At 36.2% G+C, this 21,749-nt stretch overlaps 1 long non-coding RNA gene across 1 annotated transcript; it reads left to right on the forward strand.

The window, feature by feature from the left end:
- Positions 1-12,360: 12,360 nt before the first annotated feature.
- Positions 12,361-14,517, forward strand: LOC121653193. The gene is made up of 3 exons (XR_006012754.1): positions 12,361-12,725; positions 12,810-12,872; positions 13,187-14,517. It is a non-coding gene; the product is annotated as an uncharacterized LOC121653193 (long non-coding RNA).
- Positions 14,518-21,749: the final 7,232 nt, after the last annotated feature.

Genomic DNA, 21,749 nt, shown 5'->3' on the forward strand with positions numbered 1-21,749 from the left:
AATTTATAACTACATAACAAACAGACCACACTTTGTCAGACTGTGTCTAAGATGGTGATCAGCAGCACTGGAGCACCATAAGGGTATGTACTCTCACCATTTCTCCTCACACTGTACACCTTAGACTTAGACACAGAGTCCTGTCATCCACAGAAATACTCTGATTACTGACTAGACGGGAAATGCAACTCAGAGGCTATATACAAGAAGGGACAGAAGAAACTCTACTTCTTAGACCTCAATGTCTGCACCAAAACATTGTATATCTTCTGTAAGTCTGTTGTGGAAAGTGTAATCAGCTTTGTAGTCATCTGATGGAGAAGCAGCAAAAGAGCAAATGGCTTAAAGAGGCTGAACAAACAGATCAAGACGGGTTCGTTCTGTGCTGGAAAAAACTCTGGGGTTGCTGCAGCCAATTGTCCAGGAAGGAATGCTGCACAAGCTGCTGAAAAGAATAGACGATTCTTCACATTCTCTATACAACACAGTAAAGAAGCAACAGAATGTGTTCAGTGTTAGGCTTCGTCAGTACAATGCATAACAGAAATTCCTGCCAGTAGCCATCGCCCTTGAGCACTATATCCTATAAGAAGGTTTCTCTTTATTGAGTTGTGGCTGTGTCGAATGTTTGAGGATGTGAATGTATGAAAAGAGGGAGAAAGGTTTCACTGTGGGGGCTCTGGGGAGCAAAAGCCACACTCACTTTCACAGGGAATGGCACTTTCAGATCTCCTCCAAGATGCTTTGCCCAGAGAATGTGACCCCATTGCAGCTGAAACACATATAGTCATAGAGGTAAGCAAATAATAAAACTCAATGCTTAGATATTTTACAGAACAAGTTAGCAACTACAGCAACTTGATCACGGTTACTATAGCAGCAGAAAGTCATAAGATGGATTCCCTTCACAAAGCTGAAGAGCATTAGTGTCTAATAGCTTCAGCAGAGAATGTTTACTGCTGTAAAAGCAACAGTGAACACATACAGTATGTTGCCCCCAAGATCATTATAAAAAGAAATCAATGAACATCATAAAACCAAAGTGGAAAAATCCAAACACAATCCTTTCTGGTCTCCACTGAAAGTACTCAGATGAGGGTGCCTAATGGGCTGAACATGCTATGTATAATATTCAAATGTATCTCTGCAGAGAAAATACCGCCTTTGATCGTGGACATGGTGACTCACGTAGGCAAAGGCACCATTAGACAGAAAGGAAATAACTCAAGAGGGCTTCAGGCAGCATTATTACAGAAAAATTACAATGAGAGAAACTAATTATACCCAATGAATGCAAAATTACAAAACACTCTTAGGATTTACAATTAATAACTCCATGCCTTATATATCACTGCATACAAATATTAATCAATATTTATCTCTTATCTTCATATCCATTAATCATAGAGTGGAATTATTCATGATTGGAAGTGAACACAGTTCTTTCAGTCTCTCACATGAACTCTTAACTCACCTCTGATTTATTCACAAACAGCTTTCTTCCTCCACCTGTTGGCAGCAGTTTATTTTTTTATTTTTCTTGTTATAGAAATTATCTTTCAATCTAATCTTTTTCACCTGCTTTAAAACTGACTACACAGCCACTTTCATGAATGATGATGACAGGATTGTGTGTGACGTTGGTGTAAATTTGCTTTCTAATCAACAAACTGTTGATCAGTTTGATTGACAGAGTGCCAATTTCTAAAAAAAATTTAGATTTACATTCCAAGCTACTGATCACTCACTTGTAAAGAGAAGCCACTGTTGTTTGCATTGCTTCTATAAGTCGACATGCTTGTGTTGCAATGAAGTAAAAAACAAATGTAAGAAAGCACTTTAAGGTTATGAACCTGGACCTGCAGGGTTGTATTACTCTTCTATCACAGCGGTGTGATCTAGAAATCAGGTATTTAGCAGAAGAGAAGCCCATTAACTGTGCAGGGAAGGTTTGGTTTACTGTGTAAATTCTATAATTTTGGGTTGCTTTAACATTTCAATCCAAAGCAGGTTTATCACAAAGTTTCATCAATTGACCAAAGTGGATACATACAGATGCATGCAGGAGATACAAAAACAAAAACAAAAAAAAAAAACCCAAAACAAAACAACAACAACAACATAAAAACAAGAAACATTAAAAAGCACTACGTGTGTGTATAAAACCAAAGGGCAATAACAGGGCAGTTTAAATGAAAAACGGCAAGACAGCACCAAGGGAAACATCCTTCTCTCTCCTACTGTACTAAATTATTTGATGAAAGGTAAATGCTGTTATACCACCATTCCAGCCAATAGCATGCACATAGCTCAGAAAAACCTTTCATGCCATAAAAAATGCTTCAGGGGTTCACTGCTTTAAAAACCAAAAGGGAAAGTTATCTTCTGAGCAAATGTCTATATTTTATGAGTTGTACATGAAAGAATGTTCTTAATACAACCGATTTATGTTTTTTGAACTTTTTTTTAGTGGAGGAAGTTGTTTGCAAGCACTGTTGTGCTAATGTTTATATTCACAATTTCTTCAACAGAAATGGAGGAATACAAAGTTAGCATGGCCCACAGAATCACAAAAGTCACATATGGGAAATATGCCAACACTGTCTTATAAATGTAGGATGAAAAATTACTTTTCATCATGGTTTACTTTGAATGTTACCAGATGTGCTTGCCAAATGTTAAGGTACAATAGTCCAATCTGTTCTGCTGTTTGGAAAGTGGATCACTGCAGATGCAGTCAAAATGAGTTCCACTGCGACTCGAAATTTCACTTCCAATTCCCCACAGAGAGCTGTTCATTGTCTTGCCCACACGACCGTAAGTGCATGTTCACTTTAAAAGCACAAATTCATTGCTAATATCTGTCTGACTGAAGTGATAATATTGTGTACTGTTAAAGTAAAAAGATCTCATGCATCATTTTTTATACACTTACATCTCTCTAAAAGTGTTGCTGATAACTTAAGTGTTGTTTGGAATTTGACACAAATATGTTGGATCACAGTCTGATATGTTGTGATGTCCATTATGGGTGTATTTTCTGGCTGATCTCTCCATTCAACAAAAGTCTCCCTGAGATTGCATCCAAGACAATCTCTCTGCTTCCTACTCATCTTTTATTGGTCTTTACTCTTTCTACTTCCTTTTAATAGCCCCCGCTTACATTTATGAGTGAAGGTGACAGGATTGTATGAGATAGAAAAAGAGATAAATGCAGCACCACATGCAGTGAGGGTGTGTATTGACCCCTGGAGCTTGAAAACCTTGTGGTTAGAATTGTAAAACAGCATAACCTATAGAGCTGATTTCTTTCTGAACCATGACACTTGTAAATATCTGACTGAAGGAAAAGCAGCCCATCAAAAAGCTGCCAATAACAAACTGTGAGGGTGAAATATAGGTTAAAGATGTCACAAAACAATTGTAATGTGAGCTGACTGGATTTAAAAAGGAAGAATGAATAGGAAATATCATTGTATCTTCTGTGAGTTTTACTGAGAACAAAGGACAGTGAACAATATTTTTTAAAAAAGGAAAGACTGGGGATATCACAAACTTTAGCTTGTGAAGGATAACTTAAACCAAAGACTGCAGAGATGATGACTGTAAGGTCTACCAAGTAAATGGCATAAATTTACATCTTAAACAGCACTGTCTTTCTTTATTTGTTGTGATGTCGTACAGTTGCATTACTGTGCTTCTTCTTGTTTTTTTAGAGATTCTGAAAACAAAACTTCATAAAGATTCAGACTTCTTTGGACTTCAGAAAAAAAAGATTTGTTGCTAATTAGGCTGAAAAGGTATGATTTCCTCTAAATAGTGTTTAATACCAGCAATCCAGCCAAACTCTGCCGAAAGGGAAGGAAATTAAAGAACATTTTTCAGAAAGAAATGGCCAGCAAAGATCATTTTAAGGGGTATAACATGCTATGATTAGTGCCAACAGGAACTTCTAATTTCCCAGAAGTAAAACTCAAGGGAAACACCACCATAATTTGAATTTTCCATGTAGGTAACCAGTAGGTAGGTAAGAGAGTGGATAAGCTCTCTCAAGTCTGTCATCTAAATGTCATACAATTCTCCAAAAAGTAAAATATTCTTGAACGAAGTAAACGACTACAAAATGTAGAGAGATCATTTGAGAATCTGGCTTTGCAGAAAACAGGAGTTTAATGTAGGCCAGTATGTGATGAAGCACAGCAGTGACTGCAGCAGTGATGCATAATGTACGATAGTGACATTTAACTTAGCTGCCAGCCTGCCACTATATCTGTCAGCAGAGGCGTTCTGTAGGATAAACTGCATCACATCACTAACTGTGTAAAGTGAATTCAGTTTTATTTATGAAGCACAGTCAAAGGAACTTGTGAATAAAGTGCTGCACATTAAATATATTAATTAGGAAATTATAATTTTCAAATAAAAGACAAAGTCAACAGTGAAAACATAAAGGGATAATTTAGTTCATGGTTTAGAGTTTTATGAAGTACTCATGAGTATCCCACCTGCAGTGTTAATATGGCTTTCTGTTTGGAGACCCAGATAGTTCCTATTAGGTGAACTAAGGCTAAAAACTTTGCTTAAAAAAAAAAAAAAACATAATTGTTTGACCCAGATATTTTTTGTGCATAGTCTAAATGTATCACTTCTGCCTCTGGAAATGTCATGGACTAGAACAGCAATACTTGGTCCATTTTGCTACATGATGCTGCAAAGTGGACTGAATTTAAATGCACCATGTTGCTACAGAGACTTTATGCAGTTTAGAAAATCTAAAGAACTGTGTACATATGCACAATACAGCTCTTTAAAGTGTAACTCTAACCACTGCCAAATCTTGAAAAATGGCAAAAACTGTAAGGCTTGGGGTACAAGACGTGGGGCGATCACGGGGCGGAGAGTGGGCAGGTCGAAAATACACAGGCAGAAATGATTGAATGACACACAGCAGCTTAGCAGCCACTAGCAAGACAGAAAGTGAGATTCACAAAGCATCTACGCCACAGAGCGGTCTTTGAGGTGGAAGATTTTCCCCCTCCTAAATCTCCTCAGCTACTAAAGAACAAGGTGGTCATGAAATGTGTCAGTCTGATCCATTAGCGCTGTAACGCTGGCCTCTCAAAAGCTTCTGCAGGCTCTGGAAAGCTGTGGCGACTCACGGCAGGTTGTGCAAGCTGCAGGAAGTGCTGCTCTAAGTTGCTGCTGCTGCGATTTGAGCTGCTCTCTTTCGCCAGATGAGGATCAGCAGGTAAAGAATAAAGTCCAGTTATACTTTTACACCCTTCAAAAGCACTAATCCGTCCCATTGCAGGAATATTTCATCAGGAATTCTGTGAATGAACAGAAGTCTGAAACTAGCTAAGTTCACATCCCTTCATACAGGTGAAACTAAAAAATATGAATATTTTGCAATTTATTCTAATAATTCAACTTAAAAAGGTAAACAAATATATTATATAGACTCATATGAAAAGTGCATATTCCAAGCATTTATGTGTTGTAATTTTGATAATTATGGCTTACAGCTTATAAAAAAACCCCAAACCAAAAAGTTTCCGATTCTCCAGAATAAGAAAATCGGATGACTTTTTACTGCAGGTTCGACACTAACAACTCATAAATTCTTCATGCAACTCAGGGTGTTGTTGGTGTTAAAATACAGGCGGCAGCATTCTGAGTAACTGCAGTGAGAACTAACAATCAACAGACAAGGCATTACAGTTCCACATAGGATAGTAATTCACATATCTGATAACAAAAGCCAGAAAAATATTAAATGGGGTGACCATGATCTAACACTCCTGCTTCACTGCCACTACTTTATTTCAGCAGGGTTGCGTATCCCTAATAAGTAGTGGTAACCACTGTCTAAAAAAATTCTCTGACAGGCACTTTCTCTATTGGCACTTAGTCAGATCAGGGGGCTGCTTCCAGTTCACTTAGTCAGGAGTGTGTCCTCAGCAGATGTGACGTGGGCCTTGGTGGAAAGCTGCAGCTCCTTCTCTATATGAAAATATCCTAATGGCAAGTCCTGATCAAATGCCAGCATCTCCCGCCAGTCGATTACCAAGCTTCTCTCACTCACAGGATTGAAATGTGCCTGTCAGTTTTCTGGTGGGAGAGGAGGGGGGTGTTTGGCCTCCAACAGGCTGTTCTTTTTCTTCCCTCACTATTTGGATCCAACGTTAGTTAAAAACCAAACTGAAGTCATGCCAAACAATAAGGCAAAATAAATTTATTCCCCAATTAAGCCAAAAAAGATTTTAAAACCCTATTCAAAATGGTAAAAACTATAACCTATGATGAATATAATGTAAATGTAGTAGTGGAGAAGCAAGTTTCAGCTACTTAAAATGAAAATTTAACAGCAAAAAGGAATAGCTTGAATCATGCTGGACTGATACTTATTATACCTCTTCAGCAGTTCATTGTTTTTTTTTTTTTAAATTAGGCATGCATATTTGCAAGCTAAATCCTCCAAACACACATACAAAAATACAATAAGCTTTATATGGCCTTCATGGAACAATGGCTTTTAAAACAGCTATCCAGATACTCATTAGCAGATGTGGAAATGACTATTGAGGCCTCATTATCTTACAATAAAATGGTAACCAGTTATTTTGAGAGCTTCGTTGTGTCCAATGTTCAGGACACTTAACCGTGTTAAACATTTAAATACTGGACTTGCCACATATTTACTGCAAGAATAAGATATGTATACAAAGCATTAGACTCATTGGAATTACTGTCATTGAATTGTTAGAACTGAACAATATACAAAAACAAATTAACCAATTTAGTAATATCTAGAAAGTTTAATAAAATGTCCAAACAACACAAATTACTTTTATGTGTTGAAGTTAGAAAAGAAAAATATCTCATGAGCAAGTACCCTTTACTAATATTTGCCATTGTAGTCAACAGTGACTAACTCCAAATGTTTTGTTCATCCACCCACAAGTTAATGTGTGTCTGCTGTAATTTGTGTTACTCTTTTTATCTGCCAGTTTTTTTCTGCTGTGTGTTTTAAGGTAATTTTTCAATGGCACATTTTTGCTGTTGACTTTCAGGAGGACTCGAAGTACACTGGGGCTGTCAGGGGAGCCTTATTTTTGAAAGTCAGCCTGCCTACATATTAGCACACATAGCTCTGTCAAAAATATGTGAACCCTAAAAAAACCTTCTACCACTACTACTACTACTACTTCCATCCATCCGTCCATCCGTCCGTCCGTCCATCCATCCTTCCTTTTGTGCCTCATTCCATTGCATTTAAGCAAACTTTTCAGAGAGTATTACTTTGGTTTCATCTACCAAAATACATTATCCCAGAAAGACTATGACTTTTTTTTTTTTTTTTTTTCTTTGCAAAGATTGGTTCTACTGTAAAATGCCTTCCCATTATCTGGCCCTTTTGTTTTATTTGCTCATGGAGCCCCATTTGGTTCAGTTTGCAGTGCTTGGTATAGACTAAAACCACCAATTCAGATAGCAGCAGGTGGGCCTGAGGCTCTTTATACAATATGTCTTATGTGGTAGATTCACAATCTGCACCAGCCTTCAGATTTCTCATACTGAGTATAAGTTTAGCCCCCTAAGCATCGTGTGAAACTTGATAATATTACAAAGTGCTGAAATAAAGATTTCAAAATGTTTGCAGACTGCCTTGAAGCCTTTGCAAATGGTGTTGTATTTTTTTCGTTTACCTTTTTTTTACAATAAAATTTCAAGGCTTATATGGTAAAGATGGTGAAGGCAGCTTCCTTGTTGTCATATAAAAACAAACAAATAAATAAATAAATGAATAAAAGAAACTTGAAAAGATCGAGCCCATCAGTTTATTTAGGATATAAGACCAGTGCAAACATGATTGGATCACTGTAGCTCAGGAAGTATGGTGAACATCTTTCAGTTGAAATACTGTGAACCAGCATCTTAGACTTATGTATCACTCATCAACACTCTGCCTTTGACTTTAAACTTGAAAAAGTTGTGTCAGTGTTGATGTGAGAGTGGTGATATTGAATTCTATCTGATGATTAACTGTTGTTTAAATGGTGAAGGCAGTATTCAGTCTGTCTGGATTTATTTTAGTGCTTACCTGTTATTTCTATGAGTGAAGAAAGGCACAGAAAGGAAGCAGACACTTCACTTGGTCTGGTCTTTGCTCTCTTTTTTGTAGCCACCAACAGCAAAACAATGAGAAATATAAATGGTAGCTGAGTGCATACCTTAAGGCAATCATTCATTTTAATAAGTGTGAAGCAAAGCTAAGAGAGGATGAGATTAATCCTGTAAATCGTCTGTAAGAGATATTGTGCTACATCACTCTTCCCTTATCAAAAACAGTGTGTGTACTAGTTTTTAATGCTATATTTCAGCTAAATGACATTTTATTCCCCCCTATCTTACTCTTACCTTGTTTTATTTGCATTTATCCAAGCAAAATGCAACCATAATCCCCAGCTTACAGTACCCACTGAGTTAGTGACCGAGGGGTGATGCATTATGTTAGTGTGGAAGTGCCTTATCAGAGTGTGCTTTTAAATAGCAATCAAGTATCAGAGTGTCAACTGAGTTATGATAGCTTTAGTAAGTTGCACCAGTCCTTTACACATACAAATCGTTTTGAGTCTGTGACTACCTCTGCTTCTGGCTGAGAGCTGAATCAGGTTTACCCTTCCATTTTGCCGTCCTATGTTACAAATCTGAAAGAAAAGCACATCATTTTTAACCTTGAACACAATAAAAACGACTGCTCATTTTGATTCTTCTAAAGGTATTCCTTACAAGCAACACAGATTCTCAGCTGAAAAAAATATGTGATATACAAAACTGTAAGTAACATTTTTTTTAATTTTTTAAGTGAATAAGAATGTAGTAACAAACAAATTTTCATGTCACTGAGAACACACCTCAGTCAAATGAAAGCAAGCAGAGTGTCAATCAGATCATGACTATCATCTTTAGGGGCAGATAAACTGACTTGTTGTCCCCATCTGCTGTGTTTGGAGGATATGGACAAATTTCCTGACCTCCAAGGACAATGCACAGGTTTCATGTCTGGCCTTTGAGTTCCTCTCTAGCCCTCTAGCATGTTCATTTAGTAACAGTAACTAACAATAGTGTACTTCCCTCATGAGAGCATCCAATCAAAAGTAAAGTCCTGTTCAAAAATATTTGAGTATATTTCACTGATAAGAAGTATACAAAATAATTTTGTAAAAATTTATTTGTTAAGAGAAGAATCCCTCCCCAAACTTCTTATACAACCATATATACAACCACTGATGTTCAGTTTTGCTTTTCCCACCTTTGAGTCCTTTGAGGCATTACTTATCTTAGACAGGGTCTAGCACCCCTCAAACCAAGTTGGTACTGCAACGTTAAAACTCAGGCCACTCACTTTACACACACAGCTATTTGTTCATTGAGAGACACCATAGTAATGTGGTGGCAGCCATGGATGTGGACCTGCAGTAATGTAATGTAAACAAAAACACAACTATTATTTTAGTATAGCATTTGTATACCAATATAAACAAAGGATTTAATTATAAATTACATTTTTTTTTCTCTGATACTGTACCTTTGTTTTTATTACACTGCTACTTTAATTCTCTCAGAAAGTGATGCAAATTAGAACTTATGGTCCGTCACAGCCTACAGGATGCAGCCTACTGATATCCCTTCATGCTGTCATAGCTTATAAGCTTGTTCTCTAAGAGGCTGTGGGAGTTACTAGATGTTTACTCCAGTTCCGTGTTTGTTGTAGCCCTGAGCATACTAAAGGATAAACATACTGCTTCTATCAATTGGAAAGGTTTTAATCTTTCTCTTTGAAGAAATAAAAAAATGAATAAATTAATTAATCCTGTGGCATCACTGTAATATATTGAAGAAATTTAATTTTGTGAGTTTTAGTAATGTTGTAAAGTTTGAATTTCTAATATGGACTTTTAAATGTATTAATATTCCTGCTCCAGAACTTGTTAGTCAAGTGATTTAGAAATGTATAAGTACAGGAGCCACAAAATTATGAGTAGCTCATTGAGATTGTAAATTAGTGTGGTATTAACATTGTTTAGAGACGATCTTCCTTCTCTTTTGAGTTCACAGTTCTTGAATACTTAATTAATACTCAATAATATTCAAATGATAACGAACTTGAAATCTTTAACATATTAGGTAAAACAATGGTTGAAAGAAAGTCAGACCTATATTCACTGATATACCACTTAATATTCATGTTTAAATTGTGTTTTTATTTCCCCAATTGTTTGTTTTCTTGTATATTTGGAATTTATTTTCTTTTCTATTCCCCATGTGTGTGTGCAAGAAAGAAAGAAAATTGGATGTGTTTGGGGTGAAAATGCTGTTAGTTTTTGTTGATGTACTAAACCAGGGGTGTCAAACTCCGGTCCTTGAGGGCCGGTATCCTGCAGGTTTTCATTGTTTCCCTGATTTAACACACCTGAATAAAATCAAATGGATCCAACAGCTTCTTGTCAACTTCTTCACAAAAGCCCATTAATTTCAGTCAGGTGTGTTAGATCAGGGAAACAATGAAAACCTGCAGGACACCAGCCCCCGAGGATCAGAGTTTGAGACCTGTGCACTAAACATTAATCCTTAAACTACCAAGTATGTATCCAAACCTAAAATAATATCCAGAACAAACTGAGACTAAGAATTGTTCAGGACTTCATTGTTTTAATCTTTTCATATGAGATGCTCTCAATCATATCTCAGTTGATTATTTTCTCCATTTATTTTATGATTGTTTAATATTTTAGGATCTTAGATCCCCATTCAAGGATGATCTTGAACTCCTCCCTATAACAGATCTACATAGTGTATACAGAACTGTACACAGAATCATCTGCATGTTTAAATGAACACACTAATGTATTATTGTCCTTGCTGTATTGATCTAACACCCACTGAGGTGGTGTGAAGCTTCCCTGAACTCCATGCTGTAATTATGTTTCTCACCAGAGGGGCAATGGTAGAGACACCAGAGAAGAGGGTTAAGTTAAAATACATTTTTCTAAAAGATGTCCCCGTGCATCATCTTCTTGCATCAGTTTCTTTCTGTTCCACTCATTTTGCTCTCAGGTCTTCTAGAGAATGAACATCAGTCAGGACATTGAATGAAAGTAAGATGTGCTCCAAAAATTTTGGATGCTAAATTGTTAGCATACAAATAAAAAATCTTAATTATTAGTTGTTGACAAGGTAACATATCAAAATAATTCCCTGAGATTGACTAATATAAATTTTGAGGACAAGACAGCAAATATAGATACACACACACACACAAAAAACATGTTCAGTGAATGTCCTGTAATAACAGGAGTTGTCCTATTTTTTTAATGTGTATGGACATTTCATTTACTTTTTGTCTTTCATGAGAATGACTCTTCCAAAATATTATCATCCCCTGCAACCATTTTCCCATTTTTATTTATTTATTACCTTTTCAATCAGTTTTCTGGGAGAATTATCATTAGGGTAGTTCTTCACCAAAGAAAAATAAAAGGTATAATAGAAATTACTGTTAAGTCTTCACCATCCTTAAACCCCAGTATTTAGCAGCAGAAATTATTCTGAACACAGTTGTAGACAAATGGTAATTAAAAGATTTGTTAATGTCAAGTGATTAAAAACACTGCAGGCATTTCACAGAGAAATTCAGCATGCAAATTGCTTTCACTACAGCTGCTGGTGCTGGCTGCTTTTTCCCACTGTTATCATAATATTAAAGGAGCTGTCACTTCTCCTGTAATAGAATGCACAATATGAAGAATTAGCATTTTTCAACAGCATCTTGTTTGTGCCAGGGTACGCAATAATTGGCTAGATACTTTTTTTTATTAGAATGGTAAGATTATTCTCTTTCCTCCAAGAAAGATGCAGTCAGAAACAGCCCAGGAGGGGTTTCTATGTATGTGAGTGCATCAGCACATTATTTCTCCATCTGCTATATTTGCAAGCAATAAAAGTATGCACCACGATCCTTGTCACAAGCTTCACTCATCGATTCTCCCCATCCTTCCATCACTGGCTAAAGCACACTGTTGCAAACCAAAGTCAAACACTGTAGCATCAATCATCCTTGGCTAGAGTATCTGTGTGATGGAGCATTACACAGCTTAATATTTAATAGTGTGGTCTGAGCATTTCAGGATTAATTCTCTGTTCAGTTCAGGTTGATACAATGAGTGTTCCATCTTATCATGTGTGTGTAACCCATACAAGTTTTATGTCTAATAATAGTTCAGTTAAATTTGGAAGATGCATCAAGGGAATAAAAAAAAATAGTTTTATTGTAAATACATTAAAAATAAATTACTCGTAATTTTAAGGCGAGTAGCTCCCCCCATCTATTTCCTGTTCCGGTTTGCGAAGCGCTCGTAGATTTTCAGCTGCGTATGAGAAACCATCACGTTGCAACAACGGTGAGAAAGAAAAAAGTTTACCATCGGATGGAAAAGTGCCCGAAAACTTTGTGCTTGAGCTCGGATAAAGTCCTCCAACCCTTCAGTGCTGCCGAGTGATCGCCGATTTCGAAAGTGGCGAAAAGTGAGTTTAATCAGCTTCATAGCTGTAAAGTTGTTAGCCCGCGTGCTACTGTTAGCTTTAGCATCACGTTGCTAACACGTAGCAGCTACGTCGCCGGGAAGCGCGGTGTTTGAGTCAGCTCTTACTTCGTCTGAAAGGTAAAGCATGATCAAAACGCTCAAAGCACTGGATAATCAATAATAAATTGGTTTAACGTGGAAATGTGCTCATTATAATTTTAGAGTCTGGCGATTAGCTTGGGTGCAGCTGTGCTGAGTGTCTGAGCTCAAGTGATTTGGAGATTGGTGAGGATCATCATTTGTTATTAAGATGTTTTCTTGCAGTTGTTTGCACTTTCATTGTTTTTATGTGTAAATGCTCTTATGCATATTTGTTTTGCACACGGTTAGTGCTGTCAAAGTTTTAAAATGTTTCGATTCATTTAAATGAAGCAGTTAGATATATATATTTGCAGGTTGCACTGATAAAAATATTGTTTACAGATTTTCATCTTAAATTTGTTAGTGATATTATTACATGTTGTGATTCAAAATATTCTGAATACACTGTAAAACAATAGTGTTTCATTAGATATTCTCTGAACCTGTCTCATTGGCAGGTCAGGTTTTTTTCCCCCTCCTTTTGTGTACCCCCCTCGACCTCATTGGTATATTCCGGAGCGGATATTCTGATAGTCATGATGGCGAGCCTCCCACCTGGATCAGATGGAAAGGACTACACCTCTTCTGTGATCACTGGATTTTGCTTTGTGTGACCTACAGTGCGGTAGGCCAGAACTAAGAACACTGTCACTCATCTGTGAGCACCAGCCCTAGCAGCTATTTATTTTATTGTGAAAGTTTTTGACTGACTTAGACTGACTTGGACTAGTTTTTTCTTTGACCTATTTTATTTAATTTGCTACTCTTGGGTTGGTGTGGGACAGAAAGGAAACCCTCCTTTAAGACATCTGATAGTGAACTGAACTGCGAATCCTACTCATCAGCCTGAGTTGTTTGTGAACACTGAGAACAGGCAGTGAAAGAGATTTTTTTGTGAACAGTTGGCCAAAGAACAAACAAAGAACAAAAACCCGAGTCATTAAGTGTCCACATATATTGTATTGTCTTAATTATTTGTGTTACTGTCTTTTATATATAAAACCGGTATATGTTCAAGCATCATATTGGTACGGTGTGTTGTTTAGATAATTCCCTGCTGCTTCCCGAGAGTCGAACCGAGAATTGAAATTACTCCTTAGTCTTTGTTGTGAGCTCCATTGTCTCACAAGTGCTACATGTGGGTGTTGTAAGAGAAGACTCTTTACTACATTACAAGCTTTATGTTGACTTTAATGGATTAATATCAATGTGTGTTGTCATTAAAGACATTTTTTCACTCTTCAGTCTGTGGGGTTTAGTTTGGTTTTTGTTTAATATCTGTTGTACTTTAGTTTTGGGTTTTATCTACTTTATATAGCCTATCCCTTTCTGTGGCAGTCAAGAGAAAGCATCACCATGAACCCCCCTCAGAGCCTGAATGAGGGGCATCCAACCAGACCCTGAAAACTGCCACATTAGAATACAAAAGAGCCGGAGAGTCACACCTTCTAATTGCAAGCCTTGTTCCCCAGATAGGCAACCTCTCCACCACTGGAACAGTCCCTGGGTCTCTACAACAAAATAAAAACAGGAAACAAGACAACACAAACAACACAAAAACAACCAAGACCACAAACTAAAGTTTCCTTTACTGACAGAACTGCACACAGCACTTTGAGCTACTCATTTATTTACTTCAGTTTTTCTAGTTTTTGTACTTTGATTTGTGTCCAATGTGGTTGTCCCTCTGTGCATTTTAATTCCACCCTTGGGGAACAAATAAAGTGTTTTGAATTGAATTGAATTGAATTGAATTGAATTGAATTGAATTGAACTGAATTGAGACTACAACAGACACCATACAAGAACTAAACCAAAACCCACAGACCACACTCTGTTAATCGTCTGTAAATCTGAGTGAATACTAATGGTAAGAAAACAGAAAGAAAATGTTAATGTGCAGTAGATATAATAAAATAAGATAACATGTTCATATTCCATTGCAGAAGTGGCAAGCTAATGTTGTTCAAACATCTCTTGGAGAGTTGCACTACCATTAATCATTTCCCAGAGCAGGCAGTAATAAAGAGATAAGCTGTTTTAAATAAGCTCCTGAGGTCCGTTTATTTAAAGTTGCACTTTTAATTCTGTTATTGAATTTTAAAATAAATAATGCTTCATCTTTTAGTGAAATATTCTAGATTAAGTAATTTAGAGAGATTCTGACTTCTAGATGGAGATGTAGAGGTTTTTAATATTTTTTTAACCATATATTATTATTAGACACCAGGGCAATTAATCAAGAACAGAGGTGATGATTGTTTCTCGTGTAAACATGTAGAACAAAACAACAAACTCAAAAGGAAAGTATCTCTACTCAAGTTGAGTGGAGGTCGGCCTGCAAAGGCAGCCAGCAAGGAGACCCAGACATCCCTCTTCCTAGTGGTATTCTCCTGCTCCTCTTGGGGGATTCCAAGGCATTCCCAGGCCATATATATAATCTCTCCAGTATGTTCTGGGTCTTCCCCTGTGTCTCCTCTGATTTGGATGTGCCTGAAAGTCCTCCAAAAAGACGTGACTAAGAGGCATAATCAGATACCCAAAAGGCCTCAACTGACTTTTTTTTGATGCAGAGGAGCAGCTGCTATAATAAACGTTTGCCATATACAATATGTTAAATCTCCAATCTATTAATCTGAACCCCCAAAATCCTACAAAGGAAACTCATCCATCTGAGAACTCATTCTTTCGGTCACTACCAAAATCTTATGAACATGAGATTTTAAGGAGCGATGGACCAATACATAAAAAATCTTTGGAGGCAGCTGGATCAGAAGCAGATGCACCTGGAGGAGCAGAGTCAGGTTATAACTGAAATAAAAAAAAAACTTACCTTTTCAAGTACAATAGGTGGTTTGGGTTTGTGCTGTCTTAACCTTGTGTGACAGAGATATAATACAGCCTTGCCTAGTTCTGCTACTGATAGATATAAATGCCACTGCGACTTTGAGTTTTGCAGCCCATTTATGTTTGGAGTGACTATTTTCACTAGTCTGCCTGCTGTCAGCTAAAAAGGAAAGAAATCCCACTTCAAAATGCCTTTACCTGAGAAAAAATGCAGTTCCAGAAGCAGAAAGACCTGCTGCTGACTATGCAGGGGTAAATTTAATTGGGTAAAATTATTCCCCCCCTCCAGCTGTTGCTATTTTATCTTCATCCTTCCTATAATTTCTCTGAGCTCATCATATGTGTACTCTGGCTAAAATACAGATGGCCATCAAATTTGAGTGCCATAACCCAAGATGAAAGTTAGCTACATGTTCAGTCCTTGCATGTGGAGATGAATTAATATTAATATTTGCTGTCCCTCTATGTCTGAGGCTACTGTCAAATGGTGACATCTGACCCGCAGTGCCTTTTTCTTTTTGTAAATATCTCATACCTCCTCCTCCTTAAACAACTAATCAAATAGGTTTCCATTCAGAACATGTAATAATATTCATGTTTGTCCACAAACACATACATACATGTCAGCAAATTGTAACCATGTTACAATTATTAAAAGCCAACAGTGTGTTATGACTGGATCCTTAACTCTGTAGAAATTTTAATCAGACTAGGTAGTCTAGCTGCACACATTTCTAATTTGTAACTGATTAAAAACCTATATTGACAAGGACTGATGGACTAGAGCCTAGCTACCAAACTATAATTGTTCTTAACCTTTTTAGACCGGTGCGAGCACCAGTGCTCCTGATGGTGTAACCATAATTCCCAATTGCCTGACAGAAAATTGCATTATTTTGACAAACAGTGCATGCAGAAAGGTTTCTCAGCACTTCGCTTTTTCTACATTTGTCATGCCTTATTCCACAATGGAATAAATTTATTTTATTCCCCCAAATTCTTACACACAAGACACCATAATGACAACATGAAAAAGGTTTTTTAAATGTTAAAGTAACTTTTTTTCACAGAGGAATTGCCCCCACTTAAATAATTGATAAAAAATAGAAATAAAATTTATTTAATTGAACCAACTTGTTTCTTTTATTTAGGTGACTTTACATGGATAACTGCAGAGTCAAACCTGACCAGACAATTTGGACAAGTAAATAAACACGTATGTCAGACAGCCAAAGTGAGAAATGTCTGTATCTGATGCAATAGCTTAGCAAATGATCCTGTATGATATCCTTCCCTCCGTTGCTGATGCACAGTGATTGCAGAGTTTCCCTAAAAGGCTTTTGAAGTACAGCCACTTAGCCTTGATAGCTAAATTTTGTGCCATTATTGCACATGTATTTATTTTTTTTTTCATTGCTCTGATGAAAACTGTACAATGAGCAGACTTCTTCCACCACTTTGCCTTGTTAACTAAAGAAAAGATCTGAAATAAGACATCCAGAAAGAAGCCATCAGTCCCATATGGTCCTGAATGTTCAAAGGACACCGATCGCAGGGAATAGAAAGAGGCAGCTTGCCGGCAGAGCTGTTTGCTTCCATATGCGGATTAGAGTCTTTCCAGGCTTTTATGATGGACAGATGCCATCTTGGTGTGTTGAAGTGTGTTGTAATCTACAAAAAAAGATATCCTTCTGCATTATTTTTGGAGCATAAAGAATTAGAGCTGTCAACCCTATGAAGAGAAATGGTGACATAGTTTGAGATCTGAAAATATACTGATTACTGAGTATGCTGACTGATTTTTTTTATTTACAAGGTTTGCAGAAGATAATGTAAAAAAAAACAAAAGACAAACAAACAACCAAAAACAACTGAAATTGCCAATTTATCAAGTTAGAAAAGCTGATGGTGATTAGCAGAGATGCTTGCAATGAAAGCATAACACTTGCATGTATGAAAGTTTGCAAAGAGTTGGGATTATAGCGCACCAACATCCTTATAATAGACTTTTTAAAAGCAATTATTTGCTTTAATTTGTGAAACATAAACTGCCTAATATACTCTTTTCTTTTTCCAGTGGAGAAAAGGGTAAACATATCACAGAAAAAAAAAGAGGGAAAATAGTCAAACATAAAAAAAATCAATATAGGCTAAAGGACCTATTCTTTTTATTTTTTTTTTATTTTTTTTAACATCCAACAACACAAACCGTTATCATTCGTAAGAAGTGGATGAGATGTCAGCTGTAGTTTAAATGAGACATTGGGGGTGGGATGAAACGGAGCAAAGCACACCATATGATGGGACAGCTGCTGGGGAAGATGCTCTTTTCTCCTGCTATGTGGTTCCTTTTTGAGGGTAACAAGAGAGCTCTTAAAGACTGAAGCAAAGACGTTATTTGGCCTAGAAAGTTAAATAAATTGGTTCATGCGTGAATAATTATAACAACGAAATACAAGTTGAACACAAATTCCCAAGATGCATCATGTTGCCACTCTTTGGTATTTTGTCTTAAAAATGATAAAACTTCTTGACCAGCCGGTTGGGAAACAAATGCCATTGCTTTAATTACTGCATATCTGATTACACAACTATGGCAACTGGCAAAAGGAACATGAAGTAGATGTATCTGGAGTTGTCTGCAACGTTTTAAGAGAATTAGGAGTAATATATTGGCAGCATGAATAAACAGCCAATTTAAATGCGCTTTAAAAAAGTTATTCATTGATTTTTCAGTTTCTTTTTAAATCAGTTTATTTTTAAACACATAGCTAGAAACTGTTATTTTTACACTTTTTCAGCAGGGGATAAAAAGTTGACTACATTGTTATTTATTTGCAAATAAAGATAGAGAGGAATTTTAAACAATCAAACAAGATTTGAAAATGAAGGTAGTGTAGTTATTTTAAGAATATTTGTCTAACAGAATGCTTATATTTCCAGCTGATTAAATACATAAATAGAATGTACTTACAGACAGAAACAAGTGGACAAACTGATCCTGATCTGACCCAAGGTTGCACCCTGGGTTCAGGACTTTATGTAAAGACAATTTATTTCAGTTGCTTCATACTTTCCTCAGCAAAGCCAGTGGTTTCAGAGGCATAACCACATGAAATTAGCTAGTGAGCTGAAAACAAGAGATGGGAAGAACAAAGTCTCATAATCAAGAAGACCTCAGCTGACTCCTTTTAATGAAAAGGAGCAGCAGCTTCACTAAAAGCTCCCCCCGAAATGCTATTTCGGAGCCCAGTAATCCACCAAAAGAAACTTGTTTTAGGTAATTCCATCTGCTGTCTTATTCTTTGAGTCACCCAAATCTTTGAACCATAGGTTAAAGTTGAAGGGAAAATGGACCAGCACAAAAAAAAAAAAAAAAAAAAAAAAAAAAAGCTACAAGGAAAAAGTCAAATTTAAAACTACATGTAAAATGAGATGTAACAAGAACACATGAGTTTACAACCAAATCTAAGGCAAGACAATTGTATTTTGTTGTACTTATCGGGACAGCCACCCCATACATACAAACCCCGGACAATTAAATTTGCAAGTGTCTGGCAGTCAAGTTCATTATCGTCAAGCATTCCTTAATTAGACACAAAAAACAATCAATTTGACAAAAACAAAAAAAGAAACTGTTACTATCTTTAACTTAAATCAAAAACTAATTTTGATAGTTGTATGAAAAAATAATCAAAACTGTCTTCCTAACAAAACCATTTATTATGATTATGATTTTGGTGACAATGCGTAAGGGGGGTTGTTTTATGGTTTCACCTGCCATATGTTCAGACCTTTTAGAGCCTAGACTGACTGGGTCACAATGATCCTCAAGCGCAATATGAACTACACATTCAGCCAACTGTTGGTGGAGACCCGAACCATCTGTCACACTTTGCTGTGGTGACATTGCACCATCCTAAGGTGCCAGCAGTGAGCAAGCTTGATGCCTGTCGTTCACAGGTGGGATCAGTTGGATATCTTTGGTCAGCACTATAGTGGACATGTGTTCTTTGCTGCACTTCATTTAACCTCTTCTACCAGAGGCCGGAGGCTGGCAGTATATGTTGCAACTCAATTATATTTCCTTTGCTTAGTTTCCCCCTCCTGATCATACTTAGAAATGAAAAAAAAAAGAAAAAAAAAAAAAATGTAAAATAAAATTAAATTAAAAAAAGAAAAAAATATATATGTATAAATTTACATAAATAATATATATATATATATATATATATTGCAATGTGGTGATGATAAAATAAATAGGGGTAGAGCTTTAACCCGTTAATTACAATGAATAATTTACAAATAAAACTAACATATTAAAAAAAATTAATGCATTTAATCACAGTTTCCGTTTATCAGTGCACGAGACCCAAGAGAAGAGTCTAGCGACACATCTAAAGACTTTTTCTGATGTTATCAGAGATTGACATGAAAGCACACAGAGTTACAGACATTAATAAAGCTAAGTTCACAGTATTAACGTCTGTGTCTATTATTTGCTTCAGTTGTCCACTAAAATCCATTTAAATTAAAAAGGGTTGCTTTTTGGGGCAAATATAGCAATTAAAATGTGATGCAATTAATCGAGATTAATTAATTACAAAGGCTTAGATTATATATATATATATATATATATATATATATATATATATATATATATATATATATATATATATGTAAGTGTGACTAAATACATTTCAATTTTCTTCATTAAAAAACATCAGTAAAAATATTTACTGATATTTACTGAAATTACTGATATTTTATAATGAAAATACTGAACAACAATAACAATATTTTTTTTATTATTCTCTCTCCCTTTTTTTTTTAGCTAACCAGAGTAACCAGTTACAAGCTAGTATTATTTACACCTTTTAACCACCAACAGTAACATTCTTTTTTTTCCTCTACACGTCAATTTAAACAGATTTCTCTCCTCATTCAGCTGCACTCTGTTCAGACAATAGCTCAAATAATTACACAGCCGATGGATGTATAAGAGCTCATGAAATAGTGTTCATGGGAAACATTCATCATAGTTATGGGACATCTGACACTTTTCAAAGACTCGCCTCCCTAAGAAGAACCGGCTCTTCCAGTTCCATGAATGGTTCTTCATTCTTAAGTATTACTCTGAACTTCTGTTTTAGCCTAATTTAACAATTATAAATTGTTTATGTGTTGATAATTTTTTTTTTTTTTTATTCATTTATCCATTCATCCATTGTCTGCCACTTATCAGGAGTCGGGTTGCGGGGGCAGCTGCCTAAGTATGGAAACCCAGACTGCCCTCTCCCCGGCCACATTCACCAGTTCATCCGGGGGTATTCCGAGGCGTTTCCAAGCCAGCCGAGAGATGTAGTTCGTCCAGCGTCTCCTGGGTCTTCCCCGAGTCTCTTTTTTTATTCAGGGTTTTCGTGAAAGGCCATATTTTTTTACATTTTATTAATTAATTTATTTTTTGCTATTAAAAATATGCATGATTATTTAAGATTTTACCCAAACCTGTCAATGAAGAACTGAACCCAGCACAGCAAGCAAATCAAATAAAGGTCGAAAACATTTTGACACTTTACATTAAGAATTGTTATTTCACAAATCCTGTTTTAGCTTTGCAGTCTCCAATATCATTTAAATGCAACCAGATTTGTCATTTTTTGCTTTTTATTTTTTTTCTCCTGTCTGGCTATCCTGTCTTTTGCTGTCAGTGTTAACCTGGCCTTACCACTACACTATCATTTAGCATCTGCCCCTTCCTTTAACATAATCATATGACCTAAGTCTTCCTCCCTTCCCATTAAATTAAAGTCCTGCCCTTGCCTTCTGATCAGCAGCTGCTGAAAATTTGGCTCATGCTTCAGAGATGCGTCTCTTATACATTACTTCCCAAACTGGCCAGTAAGTTTTTATTTATACTTGGAAAATGAATTTTAACCTACATTTTGCAGGTTGGCCTGTGTTAATTTGGATTTTTGCCTTTGATACTGTTATTTATGCTCTGAGTAAAAAAAGAAGTAGTGAGGTAAAACCTTATTAACAATATTAAAAATTAAAAATGAAAAGGTTATTCAACTAGTTTCACAAAACATACTCAAAATGGCTCATATACAAATATTGATCTCTACCGAATTGTTTCTTGAACCTTTTTTTCTTTGGAGGCTCTATTGTAAG

This window comes from Melanotaenia boesemani, chromosome 14, assembly GCF_017639745.1.
Source record: "Melanotaenia boesemani isolate fMelBoe1 chromosome 14, fMelBoe1.pri, whole genome shotgun sequence".
Classification (NCBI taxonomy): Eukaryota; Metazoa; Chordata; class Actinopteri; order Atheriniformes; family Melanotaeniidae; genus Melanotaenia; species Melanotaenia boesemani.